This window comes from Struthio camelus, chromosome 2, assembly GCF_040807025.1.
Source record: "Struthio camelus isolate bStrCam1 chromosome 2, bStrCam1.hap1, whole genome shotgun sequence".
NCBI classification, from domain to species: Eukaryota; Metazoa; Chordata; class Aves; order Struthioniformes; family Struthionidae; genus Struthio; species Struthio camelus.
The window spans coordinates 93,975,657-93,996,740 of record NC_090943.1 but is presented as its reverse complement, the minus strand read 5'-3'; the positions used below and the strand labels follow the sequence as shown (position 1 = coordinate 93,996,740).

Sequence of the window (21,084 nt, the reverse complement as noted above, 5' to 3'; positions counted from 1 at the left end):
CCTCAGGAGATCATCTAACCCAAGCCCCCCGCTCAAAGCAGGGTCGCCTAGAGCTGGTTGCTCAGGGATGCGTCCAGTTGCATTTTGACTCTCTCCAAGGATGAGACTCCGTAACTTCTCTGGGCAACGTGTTCTAATGTTTGACCAGCCTTACAGGATAAAAGTTTCTTCTTATGCTGAAGTGGAATTTTCTGTATTTGCGCCTATTGCCTCTTGTGCTTTCACTAGATACCACTGAGAAGAGTCTGGCTTCATCTTCTTTGCACCACGCGCCATCAGGTGCATGATTTATACACGCTGATAAAATCCTCCTGAGCCTTCTCTTCTCCAGGCTGAACAGTCCCAGCTCTCTCAGCCTCTCCTCATATGTCAGATGCTCCAAACCCTTAATCATCTTTGTGACCTTTTCCTGGACTCACTGTAGTAGGTTGCTGTCTCTGTTGTACTGAGGAGCCCGGAACTGGACACAGCACTCCAGATGTGGCCTCCTCACCTGTGCTGAGTAGAGGGGAAGGATGGCTTCCCTTGACCTGCTGATGATGCTCTGCCTAATGAAGCCCAGGAGACTGTTGGCCTTTTTTACCATGAGGGCACATTGTTGGCTCATGGTTAACTTGTTGTTCACCGGGACCTCCAGGTCCTTCTCTGCCAAGCTGCTCTCCAGCTGGTTGGCCCCCAGCCTGTATTGGTGCAGGGGGCTATTCCTCCCCAGAGGCAGGACTTGGCATTTCTTTTTGTTGACCTCGATGAGTTCCTGTTGACCCTTTTCTTCAGCCTGTCAAGGACCCTCTGAATGGCAGCACAACGTCTGCTGCATCAGCCATGCCTCCCAGTTTGTATCTTCTGCAGGCTTGCTGAAGGTGCGCTCTGCCCCATCATCCAGGTCATTTATGAAGATGTTAAGAGACCTCCGTATCAAGCACCAGGGTACAGCACTAGTGACCGTGTAACTAGTGACTGGACCCTCCTAGCCTAACATGAAGCGTCAGGGACCAGCTTTGCCTTCATGCAGTAATATTTTTCCAGTTTCTGCCACAGGAAATAACATCTTTAAGGAAACCTGAAGAGACTATGTAAATTATCTCCAAATTCCCTGAGCATAATCTTGCCCTGTGTTTGAAGATTACCTCAGTTATGCAATCTGTATTTGTCAGAACTGAATGTCCCCTTATTGTATGGGGTGATGATAGCCCTTAGCATCAGAGCAGAACCACGTGATAAAAATGATAAGGCCTCATTTGCCCCCAAAATGTCATGAACTTATAGTTACTCTGCCATCCTTTTGCCTGTTAACTTCCCTTACCTAATACTTATTCTTACATCTAAGGTCACACAGCTTTCTAAACAACTGCCTTTTTTTGAAAACTGACCTACCACACAGCTGTTTTATATTTCAACATCATATCTATCCAGTCAGACCTCCTTGGATGCACAAGGATAGACAATATTTGATCCCTCACTGACAGGTTTGATTCATGTAGGAATTCAGTGACTTTGAAGTCTGACACTACTTGGCCACGCGTGGCTAGAGTTGGCAATGTTACTTCACGGGGAAGGGAAGACCTCATCTTACCAGCATGCTATGCTAACTCTTTATCTCTGGAACAGAGCATGAGTGTACTGCAGCTTCTACAATAATGTTGACCTCGGAAAGCCTCTACAGCCTCTCCTTCCACAGAAACTATTTGCGATTTTCTCTGCATCTGTAAATGTGCAGACAAAAATTTCAGCTGGAGAGTGACAACTGAAATCTATATAATAATTATAATTGTTTCTTGTTACTTTGAATGCACTGACGTAAAGCTTTACAAAATAAAGTCCTAGATAGGTGCAAGGAAAAATCCCTGAGATGGCCTATGATGAAAACATTAAGAGAAGAATCTGTAATTCTCTTAAGTAAGTACAATCCTAAGGAATATACTGTGTTAAAATGCTTGACTTCATGTCTGGTATATACCAGATGGCTTACATCAAGAGGCAGATGTTTTCCCCAGTCTTCCCTTCAAAAAGGACAACAGAATTTAGCCACACCTATGTATTTAACTGCATAGCATGAACAAAAGCATATGCTGTAGAAATCACCTTCATATAATTGTGGAATGCAAGCTCTGGGGTGGTAACCTCATGGAGAAGCATTTCATGAAAATGAGAGATGAAGAATTTTAAAAATACATGCATTAGGTATGGCTGACTTCTAAGAAGGCAAAGGAGGCATTTTGAAGTTTATTTACTTAAGTTTTAAGTATTCTTAGCTAAGCTTCTCTTAAAATAAAACTTACATTACACTACTTTGGATGTTCTAGCTTTAATGAAAACTCAAAATGCATTATATAAAGCACCTTGCAGGTGACGTGGCTGACTGCTTTCCTGCTCAGACTGGTGACTTGGATGCTGTAAGCCTCTCACAGCATGCTTACAGCACTGTACTACGGTAATTTTTGGGAGGCTATAGAGCATGGCAGACAGCCTCCCAGAGTCTACAACCAGCCTGCCGAAATCTGCAAATGGGCAAGAACCACAAGGCACGTGCTATATTCCTCATAGCTCCCAGGAGAGCTGTGGCGGGAGGTTGCAGACAGTGCGGGACAGCTACTCGATCCAAGAATGCTCCGCAGCTCGAGGCCTGGGCGTGCAGCAGCGATGCAGGGTGGCTGAGCACAATGTCACTCCCTGCTCTCCCCTGTAGCTGGGGCTTTGAATCAACTGGCAGTCCCGGTGCTAGATGGCCCCATTGCCAATTACATGATGCAATCTTATTATGAGGGCCATAGCTGAACTACTTGTGAACTACACAAAAGTTGCTCGAGAGTCACAGATCCCTGTGGCCTGGAGTTTCTAGTTATTTAGATGTAATTCCTAAGTGCCAGAGCTCTGCAAGACAATGTTACATTTAAATATTTCAACAAAATATGGGGACATTCAAAGCCCTTACAGCTCTTCCACGCTGTATACGCCCAGATATTTCAATGGACGTACTTTGATCCTTGGTGACAGACTTCACCTGGGCAAGTGACATAACCTCATCCCATGAGCATTTCCAGTAGGAAAGGAAGCTTTATCCTCCTCAAAAGTCTGCAGGACTTACCAGCAGAAGCTGGAACAGCTTTTGCTGTATGTGAGCGCTCTGCATAAAGGAGGTTTGGGTAGTTTCCACTGTGGCAATCCTTTCCTGTTTCTAGATTCTTGACTTCTCAGCCAAGGACCTTCTGCCAGAGTTTCTGCTGGCTTTTACAGATGCAACGCAGGGAATGAATTTAACACATGGAATACAATAAAATGTACATCTGGGGCTTGATCCCACTAACACTGAACTATCACAAATGTTGTTAATTGCCTTCAAAAGGCGACACTGCAAATTCTTAGCCTCAAAATAATGAATTATCAGACAGCTTAAATGTATGCTGTCCCCACCTTTTACATTACCTGGCTTTTTGTGTTTGGAAATTAAATCTTCATGCTCTGTTAGCACAAGATTTTTTTTTTTTCTGGCAAATATTTTTGGCAAAACTATGCTCTTCAGTGGAAATATAGCAGAGACTAATTTAGCTTCTCGATTTTTATTTTTCTTGGGCAACCTGAAAGAAAAGGATGTAAAAAAGAAATTGTCTGTGAAAGTTAGTTACATTTTCCCCACTACTGCTCTACGATGGGGTTATTTTTACACTGCGGGATCTGCACAAGTATATTTGCAGCAGTGCAAATATTTTTGCATGGACATTTTTCTGTATATCAGTATACAAACTGGGTCATGCCAATTCATCTTTACAAGAGATTAACACATACACACCTACATGAGTGTGGCTACCCCTGCATACTCCAGCATAGACACAGGCTTTTGGTCGTGCCCTTGAAAACATTGCAGGGAGTTGTCCTTACTCATAAAGTAAATCATTATTTACTTTGTTGAGGCTACTCCCATGATGCCTAGAGAGTCAGGCTTCACATCCTGAACCTCACATATTTTTGAAATGCATGATTCAGAAGCATGAATCAACACTTCTTCCTTTCTCTAGCAGGGATACATATGACTTAGCATCCCTTCCCTCCACTGCAGAAGGAAAATATGTCTCAGCATGTTCTCCATTCACTTGGGAGAAGAGACAGTAGAAGGTAATGGCAGAGACTCCTGTGCCATCGCAACGCGAGTTCACTCAAGTTCTAGACCAGGCCGTTCACCAGAAAGGACAGTCTGCAAGAGGATAAAACATATTTAGTTTTGCCACTGTTTGGGGTTCTAGAAGGCATGATACAGAAAGCCCACCTTGCTGACACGACAACAATTCACAGCATCTATTGCACTAGGTCCAAGAAGGCTGAGCTGACAGGGACCGAATTGTCACCTGCCAGTGGGCTGTCCTCATGCCTCCTCACACATAGAACACCTGTAAAATTTATGCCATTTCAGTAAGAGCTGGACATAGTTGTAAATTGTTTCGAAAATGGACAAACCCAAGGAGAAGGTCTTCATGACTTTGGCATGCTTTGACCAACTCCTGATGCTGTCTGGAGAGGCAAAATTGCCAGAAAAGTACAGGAATTTTTGTAATTGAAGACACTTGTTTCTCTTGGCTGCAAAACTTCAGAATAGTGATTTTCCACCTGTGGTCTGCAGACCCTTGGGGACTGAAGGAGCTCACTGATGGTGATTAGGAAAGGCACTTTACTATCTAGCAATCTACAGATGTGAAATTGTTTCAAGGGGCACCCACCTCCTCTGGAAGATGTGTACAGATTAAAAATAACAAACAGCTAAAAAAGCCGTGCCATAGCGAGAAGTGTAGTCTTCTTATCAGACTTGTGTGAAACGTTTATTCAGACCAAAACCTCTCGCCCTTCCCTTCACTTTATAATCCACTGCCACGAGTCTCCAGCCCAGGGGGGGAAAAAAATCCTTGTTTTTGAAGGCACTTGTGAGGCAGCCAGATGGCAGCAGCACAGCCAGCTGCAGAGTGACCCGTGCTATTCTCTGCTCCCACAAGGTGGCACAGCTGGACTACTTTCAGAGACTGTCATAACATATCTGTCTATAGTTTCTTTCATACAAAATGCCACTAAATGTTCCACCAGGAGAAATGAAGCTGGAAGTACTGAGTATAACACTGTTCTTATTTAAACAGAGGGGGGAAAAAAACTATTTAGAGCAATGGGGAACAAAAAATCCCACTCAGCTGGGGAGATGAGAAGTGTGATGTGCCATCTGCACTGCAACAGGTAAAATGTAACAGGTAGGACTCCAGTCAGTTCAGAAGAGGCCTGCAGGTAATACCTTCTTGCTTGTGGCACATTAAGCAAAGTTCAGAAAGCCAAGCAGAAATGAAGGGGAAAGAAGAAGAAGAAGAAGCTGTGCTCAGTGATCTTTAATCACAGAGAAAAATCATAGCACTGCAAAGGAGATAAGCCAAATCAAAAGTGATCAAGAAAGGATGGCTGATGGAGGTGATAACAAACAATCATTCGGTCTAGTGCCTTGCTGAGGGAAGAAGTGCCCGGTGACAGAATAGCCATTAGCAGCTGGGAATGGGGTGAGACAAGCACCATTTTTTTTTTTCAAAGCAGGGATGAAAACAAGTACTTCTGAAGCAGAATGGGGAAGATGGTACAACCACATAAACGATCAAAGAAGACATACTGCATTAGCATGAAAGACTAGAATGGTAGCTTTATAAGATGCTCTTACAAACCATAAATTATGACAGTAACATTAGTTGTAAGAGTCTGAACTGGTGAAAGTGGAGTTCCGTGAGCATTACTAAGAAACCCATAATCATACATTGAGACACTCGGAAACAATGTGGGTGCCTGCATAAAGCGAGACTAAAATCCTTCTTCCCCCTTTATTTTAGATTCTTCTGTTTCCTTATTTCAGGATTACCTTCCAGGAGAAGAGAGTTTTATATTCTGTCCTCATTATGACAAAATTTGGGCTCACCCTAATCGTGCTAATGGGCAGTTCTAGAGCAAAGGAGAGAAAGGCTTGACAGTAATCCATAGAGAAGCCTCAATCAACATGTGCTCTGCTCGAGGTCCCAGCTTCTTATAGCTTTCGATAAATTATGCAGGTGGAGGCCAACTCCGAACCGACACTATCCTAGCTTACACAGCGTTTTACAAGAGTGTTTCCTTGAAGGAAGCATACTGAGAACTAAGAAAGCACAGTATCCTGGGGTACTGTGTCACTGTTTTTTCGGCAAATGTATGTGTTGCATGCATCGCGGTTTCACAAAAATGCCTCTGTCTTAGGAATGCAAGTGAACAGGCCACATGTCCAGTGCGGCAGTGTTCAGTGTATTAAATTCATATTTTTGTAGCAGCAAAATCATGACCCAGCAAAAGAATGAGCTTCAGGTATGATGGCCCACATCAGAACCATCCCCATGCAGAATTCAGTTATGGTTGAGACCTTCTGGTAAACATTTTACTTTTCAACTGCATATTTTGCACACTATTTACATGACATCTCTTTTTCTCTCTTTCCCTTGTTGGCTGACTTCATGCCCTTTTGGCTTGCCCCTTTTTTTCTTTTTAAGTTTAGTGGTGATTCACTGGAAAAAAATCCATTTAGCCAGTGAGCAGGAATTTATGACCTATTTACAAGTGAACTTCACTGTACCATAGGCCAAAATCAACCAAAAAAATAGTCCCTAAACCGCCTTTAGTAGCTGACCATGTCAACTCCAAGCGATTCCTGAGGAATCTCCAGCAGCTGACCTGGACTTACCTCACCTGGCCTGCCATGCCATATATATTATTTGCTATTTGCTCAGCTACTTGCAGGGCAGAATAACACCCAGAATATTTCCTCTCTCTTCTGTTCAAAGAAGAAGTATATTTTTGGAGATGGACAGCATGTCTTCTGCAAGGGGTTGAGAAGATATAACATTGCAAAAAAGAACAGTAAGAAATAACAGCAGCATTTAAGACTCTAGTCTGTGCTACGGCAGTGTAGTGTCTGAAGTGCTCTGAGACATCAGCAGAATTACTCTGGCATAACTGACAGCAGAGCGTGCAAAGAGAGGCCTGGAATATAAGACATCTGCTCACTTAACAGCAATCTTGCTTAACTGAGAAAAGCCCTAATCCCAGCAAAGAAGTCAAAAGACCTGGAAGGGGCTGCTTGTGAATAATACAAAATCAAGCTAAGGATCTCATCCTCACAACATTTCCTATTTCTCTCCTAGTGAGTGTAACATTAATTGCCATAATCTCAGTGTTGGTACTGAGCTGTTGCTAACTCCGTCGCAAAGCCTCCACGTTTCACAGCAGATAACCCTGGTGTCTATGAGCTGGACAATGTAATGTTTTCCTAACTTTCACCAAAGGATGGCACTGCAAGATTTTAATTTTCAGCCTCTGTTTATATTGTATGTGTACGTGTCTTGTGCGTGTGACTATGTAGTTAGACAGAAAATTAAAAACAGTAAAGCTTTTTTCCATTCTGAAAACAAAGATATAGTAGTTTCCTGTCAAAGAGCTGGATTATAAAAACACAGAACCAGTAAGAAAACAAGGCTGCCGCTGTGCATGAGGTACTGCCATAAAACACCACGTTTCAGAGCTGCACCTCAGCTTTGTTTCTATGCTGAGTCTTATTTTAATCGATTAAAAACTTTTTTCAGTATACAACTTACATTTTAGTGACCATTTAGATGATGTATTCCGAGCGGCTTCTGAATTCAGGAGGTTAGTGCCCTGAAATCACCTCTTTGGCTTGCACGCCCACCCTGACAGTGCCGTTCCCCAGGCATGTTAAGCTACGAGAACTTTAAGCAGTCTCCAGAAAGTTAGTCCTGCCTTTCCCCTCTGTCCCCAACTTCACATTCCCATTTTCTCATTTGCATTAGCGTTAGCTTTTGTGCAGTTGCATGGCAAAGGAAACCAGGGAATTTGATTTGGCTGAAAATACATCTGACAAAAGCAATCAATTAGTTTTTAATCTGATTAGTTCTCTGATCTGGCTTGTTGCATGGACGCTAGCACCAGCACAGAGAGGCAGCAGGGAATGGATGGCCCTCATACAGCATCTCATACTGCAGTTAGTTTGGTATGATTGCAGAGCTGAAGAAAACTTTCAGTCCTGGGCTCCACTGATTGTTGATTCACCTGACTTGCTTTTGCAGGTGCTATTTTCTGGTATGGTGTTCACAGTGAAATGCTGATTATGTAGATTGCCCGATGCTATTTTTGTGGGGATGCAATACAGCAATATATCACTGCAGGCTATATTAATGCCAGGGGCAGTGTAGGATTTGAACAGCGCATTCTGCTTTGAACCATTGCTGAAATACACCTAAATGCCCATCTTTTTACTAATACATCTGTGTCCCTACTAGTGGATTGCAGTGATTACAGAGCTAAATCTGTACTAGAAGACTATGCAGGCGAGCTCTGAGAGACTGCATGAAGTATTCACAACTTCTGTAATTTCACAGCTCCTGTGATTACATGAGAATCTTGTTTGTCACTAAAAAAATTCACAGTTAACAGGAGAGTAGAAAATATGAACTCACTGCCTCAAAAAATGAAGGCACATTTAATTTTTTTAAATCCATCATTTTTAGGGTAATGATTTGAATGCTGGGGACCTGATTTATGCTTTTCTAATCCTCAGGACAGGCAGTCCTATGGTTTCTCTCCTTCCACATCATTCCAGTGGCTGAGGGAGGAGGTATGTTTGGGTCTCAGTTTGAAGCAGAGAAGTGAAGACTGACTGGGCATTCTCAGGTTTTAACTCTGAACTCATTTTCTCATTGATCAAAAGCTCTGAAAGACACAAGCAGGGTCATGAACAATGTTTGCCTATTATACAGACTTTTGCTGGAAGCAGGTAGTTTGAGTTTTTTTGTTGTGTGTTAGAGAGATTCTTCAAGTGGTAGCTATCTGTCAGTGTTGCTATTTTTTTAAGCTTAGGTACATGAGCTTAACAGTCCCAATAGGCATATTAAGTCCACTGAAAGTTAAATAAAATATACAGCACCAGCAGCACTGCCCATGGTATAATAAAGGCTCCACATAAGCACAGCAGAGCAGCACTTACTTCTGCTTTCTCCCCTTCCCAACCAAGGACAGTTTTATGTTTCAGAAGGTTTCTGTGATGACTGAGTTATGATCTTGCTGCCTCCAGTATCAGCCTGTGTATAGTGGGAATGTATATTGGAAGACTTAATGGATGAAAAATGCATTTTATATAGCTAAGATGCTGGGTGCTCCTTTTAGATTGCTTGTCAATCTTAGCCCACATCCGTAACATTTCTGAAATCTGGTTTTTTACTTTGTAGGGTAACTTCAGGTAAATCTCATTTCTGTCTGTAAAGAAGAATTCTTTTTTCTTCAGGACATATCTTTCTCCCCATCTCCTCTAATGGTGTGGTGACAACTGAAATGGTGGACAGAAATGCATATTTAGTATGAGAAGTGGTTATATGCTACGTTGTCTAAAAAGAACCGAGAAAAAACATCTATCGGTTCACCCTAAACTATACAAAAGTTTCTTCTTTCTCTTCTAGACATGATATAATTAGGATTGCCTCCTCTCATACACAGAAAACAGTAACATGAAGCATAAAGAGTATGTGTTTGTCTGAAACAACTATTGTAACCCTTCAAAACAAACCTTTTGCAATCCAGATAATATTCTCATATATTTCAAGCCGCATCACCCCGAAACAGAAACGCTGGAATTTCATGACTACACAGACCTCGAGCATGTCACACAGCCTGCAATGAACTAGGCTTTACAAAAATCCTGTGACACAGGGAAATACTTTGATTTCTGATGATGATGATGATTTATACTTCCACAGTAGCCAAAGACAGGGCTGACTGCAGACACAGTTCAAATGGGGAAGCCGGGAGCCACTCTGCAGCATATGACCCACCGCATGAACACCCATCAGTGGCAAGGCACAGGGTGGATGCAACAGCCTCCGTGTAAATCTCCATTAGGGTGGGGGTCCCACTGGAGCCCAGCTCTACCCCTTTGGAAGGGGGCAATGGTACAGAACATACCATTTTGCACACCTATGCATCCATATGCATATATTTTACAGTTTCTATTTCACAGTGCTTTCCTTTGCGGAGATAGAAAGGAGAAAGGGGAGTTTGGGACTGAAGAGGGGAGAGGAAGAGATGCTTGAAACGGGAACTGAAAGTGGGCACAGAGAAGAGAAAAATGGACAGGAGACTTCCGATGCCAGCTGAGGACCTACAGCAGTGGCAGAGGGGTCTTGAAGAGAAGCTATAATCAAAGAGCAACAGACCAAGTGGCATTACCTAGACACAACCGCGTGCTCACACACAAGTCAGAACTGACAAAGCATGATTATTCAGAGATGAGGGAGACTACCTCTTGCAGAAGGAGGACGGGGTTAAACCATCTGTTTTTCCTGCTTACAGGAAAGTCGGCCCTGAAATGCCTGCTGTTTCACACCTAGCTAAGCTGGTTTGCGAACCCTGCGATCGTGGCAATGTCCGTAGCTGCTATCTTGAAGCTGCCTCCAACTGCAGCACCAATGTGGAGAGGGAGGGAGGGAAGAAGGTCGGTGCAAGGCTGGCCGTGGCCACGGGTGAGGCAGGCTGGACGGCGCGGCCGCGGGAGCTGGGCAGAGCCCAGAATAGATGCCAGATTTCCTGCACCTCAGCCCTATCCGCAAGGCCATCGTGTCCCCACGCAATCAGCTTACATTACAGAACGTATGGCAACGCAAAGCCACAAAGAAACTAAATTAAGAGAGTAGTGGGCGTACGTCTTGCATGCAATGTTTCCCTTTCTCTGCACATTTCTCATTTACTGTTATTTTTGCATAGGCTTGTGTGACTGAATTCCCATAAAGTGGTCTTCCACACCTCAGGCAGTTATTAGAGAAAGAGGCAGTCGCTGGGCTGATCTTTGCCTGGAAATTAGAGAGAGGCAAACTCACAACAGGCATTTGAGAAGGAGACTGCAGCACAGGAAAGGATATATGAACCACTCTGGCACAATTCAGTTGTTAGGCAAATGGTTAAAGCTAAAAAGGAGAAAAAATGAACTGCTTTCCTTGTTGTACATATAAACTGGACATTTGTGGAGAGTGAACGACTGGAGTGGTTATCAACAATAAAGGAGTAATAAAAAGATAAGATCTTTGCATTCCAATTAAAAGAAAAATCATTGCAACAGAATCAGATGTTTTCCCTAGAAGGAGCCTGTGAGGCAAAGAATTTCTCTCCAGGCAAGAGACAAATAATACGTATCTCTTCCATTTTATCAAGTATTAACCCATAGGCCTCTGATAGTAAAAGGCACAGAACCAACACAGGAATTTCTATTGCAGATGAGAAAACGCTTCTATCTTTTTGAACAAATCTGAAGAAAGATTGGACCAATGAATCAATGGGGTGGAGGGAAACCGAGCTACTAGGAGATTAACATCAGGGGAAACTTTAGAGCAAGATGACTTTTCTGATGGAACAGTGTAAGAAATTAAAGAAACAAATATCAGCTTTGCTTCCCCTTCCTGCCACCCCCACATTAGCCACATCTTTGCAAAACATACCATGCAGCATATACTGATTCAATGGTAAGGCTTACCTCTGTGATAAAGACTCTCACTAAGACTCGCAAAGCTCCAAACCAAGAAAAACAAGTATCAGATTAAATGATCCAATGACAAATTTGCAATTTTAACTGTCTAGGTGATATATGTCCAAATGTCAGAGTTAAAGGAACAAAAGTAAGTTTTCCTTTTCTTTACCATTGTTTCAAAATTGCTCCAAAGTAGTTAGAGTGATACCTAAGGGTTAATCACACATATTGTTGAAGAACTTAAAAGGCCATCTACTGTGTTTTCACTCTTTGTCAGTGCCAGGCAGACAGAAAGATAATCAGAGAGAAAGTCGGTTTCACTGACTAGCCGTAAGGACCCATAGTGGAGAATGCTGCTTTTTATAAAATCAAGAAATGTCATTGATTCAACTTCTGAGGAAGCCTGCTAATTGCATAACCAAAATTTCAGAAATTATTTGAAAAATAGGAAGAGCTTCATAATTTCTTATCAAGTATTATTTTAGATCTGATTGTTGGTTGAAATTGTTCAGGTCTGTTTTCAGCAGAAATTTGGGTTTTTTATTTTGTGTGTGCTGTGTAGATGTGAGAAAAGTATCTGCTTACCCTGGAAAATGTTGAATGTAATTGAAAAAGAGAATACCTGAAAGTGTAAGGAAGTGCAACATTTCAGCTGACCTATGCAAGCTAAAATATCTTAATTGAATATGGTACAGTAGTACCTGCTAGAAACTATAAAACGGTGACTTGGTTTCCCCGTTCTCATCTCTGAACAAGACAAGTTCATGTCTTGAACTCCCCTTGGGCTTTTGTTCATCAAGGCGACAACAGTAGTGTATCATGGGAGATGCGGTTTGACAAGGAGGCTGACTCGGGCAGATGAGAACTCTGACCTATAATGAGATACTGCAGCTGCATTTCTAAATCACAGTTTTGAGGTTATTAGTCTTTTGTTGAAAGATGATAATTTTCCTATGGGAAATCCCTTCTCCAGATTTTCTGACCAGGACTTATGTTTGTCAATCTCTTAATTCCAAAACCTATTCTCCAGTATTTCCTTTCCTTTGACAATCCACTAATGGCTTCATTCCCTTCCCTATCATTGGCTCATCTTTCTTCTTATGTACAAGCGTAGATCAGCTGAAACATGTATATCTCTTGTCCCCTTCCAAATAACAATCTGATTCTTTACATTACCCTTAAATTTCAAACATGTTGAAGAGGAAGTAAAAGGATGTTGTAGCCGACATTTATTTCAGTCCTGGGATCTAAACAGAAATTCATTACATCCCCTGTTTTTGCATTTACATTATAAACATATTTTAACAGCATTTGACAGAAAACAGATTATCCAGTGAACAAGGCTTCCTGATAAATAGTCACAAGTTCAAATCTGCAAGCACTAGGCTGAACTAATATCTACATCTATCGCATGTGTTAAGAGAGATGTCTTGAAAGTAATTCAGCAAGCTTCTAGTTCTAGGCGGATGTTTATTCTGTAGTCACTCCAAAAATATGTATGTATATAAATCCAGCCGTTGTCCCAGACTAAGATTCCTCATGTAGGTACCCAAGTGGTGTCTTAAACTCATTCCTTGTGGTCAGTCAGTATGATGAATGATGAATACATCCTTAGTAGAAAGATGACAGTTACTTCCTCATGCCAGGGGAATACCCAGAGCGGCACTGTTAGATATCAGTTGCAGAAAAATTGGCTGACCCATTGAGCCTTTATTTTTTGCAGAGTAGATATTAGTAGATATCTATTAGTAGATATTATTTTATATTTGTTTAAACATGTTTTAATGTTGCACATATTTCATGAGGCATGTTTTTCAAAAAGTGGTTTCCCGTACAGAGCAAAGGATTTGTCTAAGTAACCCTCTACTGAGTTATTAAGAGTCCAGTAAAACACCAAGATCCACTTTAAAATAGGACAACAGCTGAGCTTTGATTTCAAATAGGGAGTTGAACTTGATCTGTTATATCCCAGCTGGATGACCAGGCTACTGACTAATATGGGATAAATCTCTCATTCTGTCTCGTGAAGGATGTTCAATTAATACCAATAATTAAGTATTTATTTGAGGAGGTATTTGAACTCTCAGCTCTGCTGAATTTCCCAGCTAATGGCTGGAGAGTCAGGGCGTCTTCTCGTCCCCCTCTCTGCTCTCTTTCCCCTCTTTCCATTTCTGTACCAATGACTAGGTGGTAATTCATATGAAACAGAACATTTCCTACGGCAAAGACGGAAAGAAACCAATCCCTTGATACCCACATCATCCCCAAGTTATACCACTAATCAAAGATTTGGGATAATGACTTTGGGTGCAAGAACCATCTTTAGACAGTCAAGAGCACGGAACCCACAAAAACTTTTGCTTGAGTTGAACTGTAACATTTTGTTTGTCCAGTGTTTATCTGCTAATTCCCTTACACACTACCCAGATGCCTCCCCTTGTGGTGCATTTTGAGGAACAGAGGAAAGACTGAGCCATAATAAAAGCCTATTAAAAAATATTACCACACAAATATAATGCTGAGATACATACTGCAACTCTGCTGACTCTCCATTATCTTTGAAAGATATTATTAAACCTGCTTCCTTTAGTCCATTTTGAATGCTATATTCCCCTAGTTATTTTGCTAACTGTAATTTCTTAATTTCTATTTTAAAATATTGTTTTTAAATATTAAAAGTTTACAGTTTCAATTTTCTGCTTCCCTCCCCTCCCCCCACTTTTTTCTGGTTTAGCATAAATGCCAGCACAAGAAAATGCACTCTCAGACTTTACTCATCCACTAGCTGTAAATGTTCTGTACTATATTAAGTACAAAAACAGTCAGATACCTGGTACTCTGGAAATATGGCTTTAACCAACAGAATTGTGATAGCTCAGGAAACTATGCACTAACAATCAGCAAGAACTCTATCCTGATGAGTAACGGGAGAGATTTGTCATTGTCTTCTCCCACTAAAGTATTTACAGATGAACGCTACTTTCAGAAACAATTAGGCACCATACACTTTTGCACATAGACACGTTTTCCTGAACAATATGGGAAGGACAAACTTTTGAATTGAAAAAAAGAGAAGTTCAGATCAATCATGCCTATTTTCAGCTTGTTTTAAACGTGCTGTTTCCCTTTTTTCTCTAAATAGTTTTCTATGTGGTTGCTGAAATGTCTTTGTGAGAGAAGCTACAATACTCAGACCAGGAAAGTCCCTGGTTATTTTCAAACATCATTTTATTGAGATTTTTTTAATTTAAAAAAAAAAGCATCTAATAAGCACATCTGTCACAGAAACCCCTCATCATCATAACTACTGTTTAAGTTTTATGAAGAGTAACAGAAATGACTACATAGATGTCATGGGTTAGTCTACAGAGATCTCTAATGTGATTTAGGAAGGTACATTTTAAAGGGAAAATTTTATATGCAGAGGACTTTGAATTAATCAAATAAGGAGATCAGCTATGCAGATGATTATTTAGGTGCATAATTTTACATTGCTTAGTGTGCACAGTCACAGGAAATGAAGATACACACACAAGCCAGCAAATGCATTAGTTATGTGCAAGAACCTTAGGCCTTCAAAATATTTTTCCCTAGTATATTAGTTTTCTCTAAGCAATTGTCCTAATGACTAAAGCTGACAGCTCTGAAGACTGCCTTTTTTGTTTATGCACAGTACAGGTGCAACATGGATAATGCTCTTTGAAGATCTCTCTATAGGGCCATCTAATTTTCTCAGGAATTTCTGACAGATCCTTGAGAAGAATTCTGGAGGCTTTTCCCAGGAAATGCATTCAGAGTACTGCACCAAATCCTCCATAATTTTGTAAAGGACCTCAAGATGTTAGTCGTGGTAGGCAAATGCTCAGGCAGTACAAACATGCACATTACAGATCACAGTTATGTATCTTTGCCAAGTCTCTGTAATGTTCAGAGGGCATTTTGGAAATTTAAATACAAACTTCAATTGGCTGATCAGTTCTATCAAACCACATTGACTTCAGATAGGACAGAGTGTCAGATTATCTAAATTATGCCAGTTGTCACTTTCTATTGCAGAAATCATGCCAGGACTCTAAAGAGCTAACTATTGCTTACTTTTGTGGTCAAGTGGCAGAAGGTGAATAATTCTAGAAGTATCTGGACGAAACAGGTTTTGTCTTACGAACTTCTACTTTGTTTTCAGACCACGGTCTAGCACAGAAAGGCTAATGCCTGGGATAACTTCATCTGACAGGCAGCTTTCTATAAAGGTAGTGCCAAATCTATTAGGTAGCTTTTGATGCCACTGACTATGAAATATTGATAACCTGACTGCATCAATTAGCTGGGTTGGACAGGATCAATTTAGAAGCCTTCTTATTTCTTCAGAGGAGGCTTCAGTCAGCAATGTTCAGTGATAACTCATTCACCCCAAAGAGCCCTGTTGTATATAATAATGAAAGCCTGATTTCATGATCATTGTTTACTATGCACATAAATCTGCCGAGAGAACTGATCCAGTGTCACAGCCCAAGGAAATCTTTGCACCGTGATGGTTCCTAGAACTGCATTATTATCTCTTCTGATAACAGCAGTTTCGTCTCTATACTGTTCTTTACCACCTGAGACGGGGCACTGGGTGTCAAGTAGCTGAATTCAATCCACATGAATCTGAGGAATAACTTAAGGAGGAAAATTTCTAAAGGCTGTCACCTATATGATAGCATACCTCCTGTTGCAAGTGATTTGATGCAAGGAGGTTTCCAAGTTCAGAACAGTTGTTTTTGTCTTGTTTCACCTCTCTCTCAATTGAACATGGGAGCAAGTTTCACATATGGTCAGAAGCTACTTTTTTCAACTTGAAAATTTTAGAAAGTGTAACTTCTATTCTAGACCAGCATCTCACCACAGTAATTCACACCTTGTATTGCTGTAAGGTAGATTGCCATAATGCACTGTATGTGGAGCTGTCTTTGTAGACAACGGGTTGTGCAGAGCATGGCCGGATGACAGTGTGCAGCACGCTGGCCATGAATCGGCAATGCCAGCCCTTCTTGGAAAGCTGCACTAAGTAGCTGCCACTAATGTTGTTGCCAGCAATCAGGGTTCACAACCATTTTAGCATGCAAAACTGAAAATAATATAAGGGCAAATCTGTGGTATTGCCTGTTGACCTACCTCTTGCTGTGGCGGTTAAGATCAGCTGAGTTGAAAGAAAAGCCAAGCCTGGCACGACGTCACCCTGAGAAGCAGGAGTCTGAGCCCACACAGTTGACTTCCAATGATTTTTAACTGTGCTTGTTCCACATACATGAACAAGCAGCCAGATTCCTTTCTGTGTCCCTATGAATTGTTTGGAGCTAGAGACCAAGTGTATTTATGTGTGTTGTAGGGTTACTAGGGGTTTATTTTAAACATACTCAGATGCTGTGGAAAGGTTTTGCCTACCTAGACACACGGAATAGATTTATGATCGCTCTGCTTACTGGACAAGGCTGCTTTTTTCCTTCAAATTCTTGGTTTTAGTTATGTTTGAGCTAGGCTTTCAAAGGCCTTAAGGCATGAATCCCTCCTTTACTAGCAGTAATAATTGGCCCTGGTTGTTCCTTTTCGTGTCTGTTACAAATAGAAAGCACAGAATTGCTATGCTTTGATTATGCAGGGTCTTTGCAACGCTGGGAAACAAGCGTAGACTCCTCACAGAATAGTTGATTCAAATATACGGTGTTATGCCACCAGAAGAAGTACGCTTATTTAATATGAAAAGGCAGAAACCTAGGCTGTTTAGATATTAATTTCATATTCCCCATAATTACTGAGTGCTTACCTCTGCTCACAAACAGAGTGGTGAGTCACCTTTCAGACCTTGCTCTTCCTGTCACTCAGGCCCTACACTACGTTGCCCTTGGTTCAATAAGAAAAAAATCACTAGGCAAAACTGACTTTCAGCAGTGACTTCTTTGGCTTTTCTTAGAATGAGATCGTGAAATGAAATCATAGCATTTTGTTTTCTTGTGCTTCCCTCAGTACAAACTCTGCTGCCCTCCTTCAGTGTGTAAATTAAGTCTGGCTCTTGTGGTTCAGCCTCTGTTTAGTGTGGCTCTGTTTAGTGGCAGCTAGTAGTTGGCTGAACACCCAGCACTGTCACTTTGTTTCACAGCTTTGCCATCAGCAAATAACAATTATGCACTGGTTTTGTTAGTTTGTTCCCTAGGTGCCTGCCTGAGACTGGAAACCCAGCATTTGAGTGAGATTTTTCTGAAATGAGCATTCTTAAATGAAAAAAACAAGAAGACCCCAAAACACCACCACAAAACATTTCTGAGGCTGGCTCTTCTAGCTTCCACATTCTGGTAAATGAGAGCGCTCCGTTAGGACAGAGGCAATTCAATAGACCGAGCTAAGCAATCAACATAGGCCAGCAATGGGAGGTGGGTATTATTTTGTGTGCATTAGACAGAGCCTTCATGACAAATCAATCTTCTAAAGCTTTTCTAGGGACTGCAAAATTTTACAGTCCACAGATTTTTGAAGGGTTAATGGAACAATTATCATCATGTTGCGTGACCTCTAAGCCACAGATTCCACCGGCATTCTGTGTTGAACCCCATTACTTAAGCTGAACTTGAGTATTCACTGAGACATTTAAGACAGTCTCTAGAGCCTAGAGGTCTCCAAGCATCAGCAGAGGAACAGATCACTTTTCAAGTCAAACTCTGCTAGCTGTTCCCATCACGGTATTAGAAGACAGTTCCAGACCTAAACTTGTCCTGTGTACAATTAGTCCTTAGGTTGGGACAGCAGTTACAGTTGGGTGTATGCTAACCATGTGCTAACCTAGCTTCACATAGCAAAGAGAACTTTTTCCACGCAGAGTAAGCCTATGTACACCATCAGTTAAGCTGGTGCAGTTTAAGTTAACCTCTCCCTGCTTCCCTGCTTCATTTGCTGCTGCTCCTCGTCTGAGGTATCATGACTGGCAATATGAGGACCCTGTGTCCACTTCAGTGCAAAAGAAGAAAATTAGTTGAAATCACCATGGCTGAACATGACCATACAATTAATAATTTCCAGATGGTGCTTTCCAATAATGAAATATACACAACTCATCTACTGGCCCATCAGAGTTAGCTGAAAAGGTTAAATTAAAAGAATAAAATAAAAACATAAGCAAGGGAGTGCTTTGAGCACATCAGCATTAGGGGATTCGATTAAAGTATGATTACTGAACCAATGAAAGCATTAACTCCCTGAACTGATGAAAGAAGGGGCACACAACAGACTGCACGTCTCTTCTACTCTACATAATCTGTTCCCCGCAAAAGACTCTTCCTCTCACTATCTGTGATATCTGTGGGGGTGGGGAAGGGGAAATGTTCAACTTGCTCTTCCTTTAAGCCCTTGTAGAGGTAGATATAAGATGTTGTGAAAAAAAAAATTGCCGCGCCTACAGCAAATTTAAACAGTCCAACAATACTAGCAAATTTAGTTGCATTTTCTTGAGATTTATCACCTAGTATCTTCTCCCCCTCACCGCCCCTGCACACAAAGCACGTGCACACAGAGTGCTCACAGTAGAAGTCCTGCCCTCTTTTCCGTGCAGAGGCCCTGTCCCCCTCCAATGCAGGGTAAATGCAAAGGCTTTTCTCCTGGGCCTGTTTGAGCAATTTTTATGGAATAACTGACCTGCTGTCTCACTCCTCTTCTTTTTCTCTCATCTTCAGGAGATGAATTGCCCTCTACTCTGCTTCTTTTTTTCTGATGTTCTTCTGATCTTGGTTTCACTGCTCCAGCTCCAGACTATACTTAATATTGTGAAATCTCAGAGTGTATAAGGACAGCAATTCTTTAATATGTATTTCTGAGTGTCCTTGCATTGAAGAAGTGAATCTCATTGGTGAGTGTTGGTGTAAGAAACATGAATGCAATTTCCTGAAGTTTTGCATGAGACGTGTGGGAGCAGCAACAAACTTTTCATATCCTGCCAACCTGATTTCATACGGTCTTGGAGAATGTAGACTCTAGGGACAGCTGATAGCCAACTTGTTATTTTGTATAGCTAATATTTGTTATGTGACTTTACATGAGCAGGTCTTACTGTATTTTGGAATATTTATGTGCCTATCCCTCTGCCTATGGCCTACATCTCAGTTAGATCATTTATAATAGCAGTTCCACTACACCACATCTTTCCTTTGGAGACTCTATGGAGACTCTAGGTTCTACCTGAGTTGTCCAACACAGTAAAAATGCTAACTCTTAAATGGATTGTCCCTCATTTTGAGGGTCTAATGAGCCTAACGAAAAGTCTTCCACTTCATCCAGTATCAGAAACATTCCGCCATCATTTCATTCTCACATCAGTCACAAGGTTAAAAAAAAAAATTCCCGAAAAATAAAATGGCAACAAAAATTGCTGGGTGCAAGGCAAGAAATGTTGCTACTAGCATACTTACAAGCAAGGCCAAGGTTCGTTGAAAATTAATAACTTCTATTTAATGTCTTCCCCCCCGCTGTGCCCCCCTCTCCCCTCCAATGTTTTACAAACAGTTAAAAGAGTCTAAATTCTTACAGCATCCTTGTCAGGCAGGTAGATACACAAACATAATCATCACTGTTTTACAGAATGAATGAAGTGAGGCAGACTGGGCTCTGAGGCTATGTCTATAGGAATTGTTCTGTTAGCACAGACATAGAATAACTAGTATACAATAATTCTATACTAATAGCAAATAATTTAAAAAATGGGCCATTGCCCATTTCCTGGCCCTGCAAATGACTGTCACAACATATTTCTATCTGTACAGATGGTAAGAGACTTCAGCAAAAACAGGGTGGCCACTTTCAAATTACCTACTGGGGATGGTTCCTAGTCTGTGCATATACCCAAAACATGTCTAGGAATTGTTTGGGAGAGTGCGAGTTGGCCTAGGTGAAAGCGTGCCACAGATAATTTCACAGTACGCCTTGGCACATAGTTTACGAACACAGACATAACCAAAGGGTTTTACCTAAGGCCATGCAACAACTACATTGCAGAGTTTGGCTTGTAATGCTGTACTTAACTTTTGGCACCATCTTTTGCTTTTGTGAAAACTGCCTCTTGCCCTTTCTGCCGCTTTTCCCATCTTCGAGCCTGGCTGGGACGCGCTGCCACTGCTGCAAGGCATCTAGAGCAAACATGTTTGTATCCTCCCACCTCACCTCTAAGAAGGGAAAGAGCACTGCTAAGACAATAGCTTGGTGTTTCAAAGAGTTTTCTGAAAACCTTTAAGTTAAGATTTACTGGAGTTCCTGCTTAAGGACTAGATGATTGTCATCCACACAGTCTCCAAGTAACACCTATGTTGAATACCTATGTAATGCTCTGTTGAAAGCAGTAGGACAAGGAGCTGCTCATCATTAGACTGGAGGGCAGATTTTAACCATAAAGCCTTATATTACGGAGGAAAATAAAACCATAGACAAAATCCAATACAAAGCAAAAGTGATGTACCATATCTCTGCCACGATCTGTGCAAAAGGCTCAAGTCTGAGCAACTGGC

The 21,084-nt window shown here is 41.4% G+C and overlaps 1 protein-coding gene across 1 annotated transcript in view; it reads right to left on the bottom strand.

Moving 5' to 3' along the window:
• The window catches only part of CTDP1 (CTD phosphatase subunit 1), a 148,955-nt gene extending 129,590 nt beyond the window's left edge, over nucleotides 1-19,365 (bottom strand). The window contains exon 1 of the mRNA XM_068931611.1: nucleotides 19,226-19,365. The gene's annotated coding sequence lies outside the window, so the exon portion shown is untranslated. The remainder of the gene's footprint in view (nucleotides 1-19,225) is intronic.
• Between the last annotated feature and the right edge of the window lie 1,719 nt (nucleotides 19,366-21,084).